Below are 5,070 nucleotides of genomic sequence, written 5' to 3' on the forward strand. Positions count from 1 at the left end.
CGGGGCCATGCCAGCGATGAATGTTCTTGGGAATGCCGCCAATCCGCGCAGACGCAGGAGGCCCCGTCCAAGAAGTCTTGATTGGCAGGTTTAGACGATGATTACACGTAACTGGGGAGCACGTGCAGTGATATCTGATAGGGCAGTTCGTGTCAGAGTAGCCGGATTTTTTCTCAGACGACAACCTAAATGTTATCGCATTAAAAATGCAGTAGGAAAGGGTACCGGGAAAGGAGCTTGCATGATGAACGTTTCCCAGTCCTGTCTGCTAGCAGCTAATTTTGCAGCGTGAGTTAACCTTCTATTGTGAATAATTCAATTCGAAACTGCGGCAACACGTCCGCAGTTGTTACACATTGTTTGGTAAAGACCAGGAAGAAGAGGGGCCTTTCTGTCATGGCGGCCGAGGAGTTCGTTTCGCACGGGGGAGCATCAGCGCTACTCGGCACCCAGCCGTCGATGTCTGTAGAGAGAAGCCGCTTCCGATCATCGCCGGACACATCACAGCACTGCTGTTCGCAAGCTGACGGAAACCCGAATCTGCCTGCGTGGAACCCTGTACCGATGGAATGCGTCCAGTCACAGTGGGCTGCGACGGCGGAGACGGAGATGCGTCGGGGTGAACCGGTTCAGGTCGTGATGCCCGCAGCAGGTGCACGAATTTGGACGTCTAGGAATTCTTCTCCTCCAGGTTACCTTGCCGCGCAAGACATTCCGACCGAAAAAGCAGAGCCGTGCTCAAAGTTTAGTCGTCCGACGCATTCCCGCCGATCGAAGTGCGACTCGCCGTCTCCGCGACAGAAAGATCAATCGCAAAAAGGACTGTAATGCTTCGCCTGTGGAAGCAATTCGCGAAAGTCATCGTTCAGGGAAGCGGCTCAAGATCGAGCGAGGAGGTCATCATCACTGAAGTCGTCAAAGGCTATCGGCCGCAAGAGTCCGCAGTCGGCCGCACCAGTATCCAGCAAAAAGAGGGGCGAGACACTGCCGCCTGTTTTCAACACTGGGTGCAATGCTGCGTCAGCGCGACAAGCGGCTTCTCCTCTTCCTAGCCCTTCGACATACTTCGAGGTCAAAGCTGATCTATCCACCTTTATACGACTAGCAACTCCCGCAAAGGTATTTAGGAGGTAGAATTCATAAACCCATAATGTTGCCAACGCCAACGAAGGTGCCCACGGATTTCTACGCAGCTAATGCTCCTCCTACTGTCGGTGTTTATTTCTCAACGTTCCAGGCGCCGCCGCAGCGCACAGACACTACGCTCATATATGATGCTAAAACAGTCCAGGCCAAGTACATGTACGCACCCAGCGCACATCAGCAACCGCAACTGCAGAATCAGATTGCGTACAACTGTCAGAACAATGGTCACTTCCTACCAGACAACAGTCGATTTTCCCTACACAGTACAGCTGCTGGTCAAGTAGGTTGGATACCGGCTGGAATCCTCCGGCACTACGTCTCGCGAGCTAACGACGGCAGCCCCACGTGGGAAGGTATCTCACTCAACACTCCAGACGGGACAGGAACCAGCACCACTGAAAGCAGCTGCTGCAGCAAAGCGTCCCAGCTCGGAGATGATTCAAGAATGGCAACTCGAACTGCCTGTCTTACCGTGTGCCTTGCTACCACCGCCTTACTGTCTTTCTGGGTCGTCTATGTCATTATCAACGTAGCCTTCGGAGAACGTCTCTCTGCGCGTGACAGAGGGAATTCTGTGAGTGTTCGTCTTCAGGACGACAATGCGTTCAATATTTTGGGAAAAGTTTTCAATCAATAGAGACATTACCGCTTTAAAACTCTTAAAGCATGGTACTGGCAAAAGTGACGTTGTGCGTGCTTTGAAGAATGCCACAATCCTCGACAGTGAATTTTACTCGCGTACTTGCTCTTTCCCACCCAGCGAGGTGCTGAGGTCGTGGATCAATTCGACATTTGGTGGTGTACAGATTAACATTAAATTTGAGGGAGATTTTGAAGCGGAAAGCTTCACTAGGCTCGTCAACACCGCGCTTCGCGTGGGCCACCCCCGGGCGCCGCCGCGGCGCGCCCTTCCTCCTCCTCGCCACCCCCTCCGTTCTCCTCATCGCGACCTGTTTTCCCTTCGCCGCTGCTAGCGGTTCTTATCGCGTTATCGCAAGCAGGGTGTCGAACCGGCATTTTTTCGGGTTCGGTTCGGGTTCGGGTTCACGCCTTTCGGGTTCAGTTCCGGGTTCGGCTCCAGAGGGCCATTTCGTTCCGGTTCGAACCGGTTCGGACCGTCCCGAACCGGTTCGAACCGGTTCAAACGGGTTCAGGACAAAAAAAAAAATTGAACGCAGATGAGTTTGTCAACCCTGCTATGCGTTTTCATTTTTCCGGCACATCGGTATACATAATAAACAATGCAAAGATTTGTTTACAAGAACATAAAACTGGGCTAGCTGGTAAGGGTTCATGCTTAAGCAGCGCAATAAACAGGACAAATGAAGACTGGAGACGACACAGACGCTGACTAACAACTGGTTGTTACATTCTAGGAAAAGTGTATGAAGGCGCAGGACACAGTGAACCATGCAAAAAACAGAACAACAAAGATTAAAACTAAAAAAAAACATACTGCACATGCGCAGCATAGTCGATTCATGACATCTTTTTCAACGAAATACGAAGACTATATTCCATAGTAGACAGCAATTCCCTATCTTCTGGACCTCATACAGTTGGGAAGAAAGCCTGACTCCTGTATACAAATTGACGGATGGTGAAGCAACACGCCCATCTGCTTCCTTACTAATCATAAAGGCCTCCACCATGTCCCTACAAATTCGATCTGGGTGAATAAGCAGGAGACTTGTCTTTCTGAATGGGTAAGCAATGAGCATTTGTTCGAACATCACAGATGGGTGAAAAAGTAGCGGTGTCGTACAACTTGGCTTTGTATTGCAGCGAGTGCAACGATTGCTTACCCCGTAGATAAGACGAGTGTCGTGTTAATAACCCTGTTTGCATAAGTAGGGAGTTGGTCGAGGCCTATATGACCAGGAAGGAAGCTGATGAGTGTGTTGCCTCACCATCTATCAATTTGGTAGATAAAGAGTAAGGCTTTCTTGGCAACCGTGTGAGGTCCAGGAGATAGTGGATTGCTGTCTAATATGGAAGATAGTCTTAGAATTTCGTTGAAAAAAACGTCATGACTCAACTGTGGTGTGCATGCGCAGTATGGTTTTTAAGTTTTAACCTTTTTTCTGTTTTTAGGGTTGTTCCTTGAGTCCTGCGCCTTTATATACTTTTCCCAGAATAAAATAACCAGCTGTTAGTCAGCACTCGTGTCGTCTCCAGTCTTTTTTTGTCGTGTTTACTGCGTTAATTAAGCATGAAAAATTGTTTAATGCGAGATGTTCTCACTTTATCCATTTTACTTATTGTCCGCAGCAAAGACGAATTTACGGCAAGAGCCGCAAAATGAAATGAACTTGAAATTGATGAAAATCGGCTATGTATACGCTATAATCCACCTTATGAGGTGTAAGGCGGAAAGCCGGTGGATTTTCAATCTACAAGAGCCTCCTGCGTGAGCAATTTGGGAGACCCAGTTGCGCGAGTAATAGGTCTCTTTTGAAGCTTGAGTCAGTTGGGACTTTCTTGTACGCAGTGTAATTACGGGGCCCCAAGATTGCCGACGCACGCGCCCTCTACGTTCCCGCGCACTACTGAGAACAGAAACTGCCATGTATCGGTACCTACATACAGACGGACACCTTTCCGTCGCCCCGAAACCGACTTGCCAGTCACCCCTCCTTTACTAAATGGTAAGAAAATGTGCGAGAATCCCTCCACCGCCCATCTGCCGCCCAACGAGAGCCTCGTGGGAGCACAGGCTCTCCCTAACTTGCAGAACTTACCAAACTTATTTTATTTAAATCACCTATTCGACACCACCTTTGTGACTCACGTTATATATCCCGAACCCATATAGCTCAGTATCTTCAAAAGCACAGCTAATCGTGGCTTCTCACTATAATGCAATAAGAAATTACGACATTGACTTATTATGATGACGTCAACCTCCTCTCTTCTGATAAAAATAGTATCATAAAAACGCATGCTTGGATAGGTTGAGCACGCTTCGTTTTTGCACGGACACAAAATGTCAGCAGCCGCGCCGCGGTGGCTCAGTGGTTACGGCACTCGGCTCCTGACCCGAAAGACGTGGGTTCGATCCCGGCCACGGCGGACGAATTTCGATGAAGGCGAAATTGTAGAGGCTTGTGTACTGTGTGATGTCAGTGCACGTTAAAGGACCCCAGGTGGTCGAAATTCCCGCAGCCCTTCACTACGGCGTCCCTCACAGCCTGAGTCGCTTTTGGACGTTAAAATCCAATAAACCAAACCAAACCAAATAAATTGGCAACATGTTTATTGCGACGTTGAGCTGCAACATTATTGCAAGTGAAGCATTGTGCGAGGAAGGAGTTATACTTGCACAACATTGAATGTTTGAGAATTTTCCGGGGGCGCTATCAAAGGGAACCTCTGCGTCAACAGAATTTTTTGCGCCCTTGATAGAGTGATAAAGAGTGGTTAATCTGGCGTGCACCATTTGTCCACCAATTTGTTTCACGCATTTATTTTCAAAACTACAAACAACTCCTTTCTGGCAGCTATGCTTTCTGGGCGTGATCACTAACGCATGCCAGCGAGCGCATATATTTCCGCATTGCCCTTTTGATTATCCGGTATTTAATTTTCTTTTCTTATTAGTGCATCTCCACCGTTGCCAAGAACCCGCCTTTCGTTGCTTATTTCCGTCGCTGCAAACAAGAATATGCGGATTCCAGAAAAAAAAAGCTGCACCAATTTATACATCCTCCTTTTGGTAATACTAGTAGTAATATCGCAGGTTTAACGTGTCGAGTAGACATTGAGGCTATAGGATAGACGGTGTAGTGGAGGGCTCCAAATTAACGGAGATCAACTGGGGATTTTCGGCGTGCGACAGAGCACGCTGGTTTTTGTATTTTTAGAATCAGCAGCTAAGCTCCACAGTCATTGAGCCATTTTTTTCTTTGTTGCCCTGCATCGTGA

General features: G+C 48.3%; 1 pseudogene; it reads left to right on the top strand.

Annotated features, from left to right (window-relative positions):
• The first annotated feature begins 396 nt into the window (after positions 1-396).
• LOC149343944 (uncharacterized) lies at positions 397-1,783 on the top strand (annotated as a pseudogene).
• The last annotated feature ends 3,287 nt before the right edge of the window (positions 1,784-5,070 follow it).

Source organism: Amblyomma mixtum, chromosome 5 (assembly GCF_055824585.1).
Source record: "Amblyomma mixtum isolate Tamu chromosome 5, ASM5582458v1, whole genome shotgun sequence".
Classification (NCBI taxonomy): Eukaryota; Metazoa; Arthropoda; class Arachnida; order Ixodida; family Ixodidae; genus Amblyomma; species Amblyomma mixtum.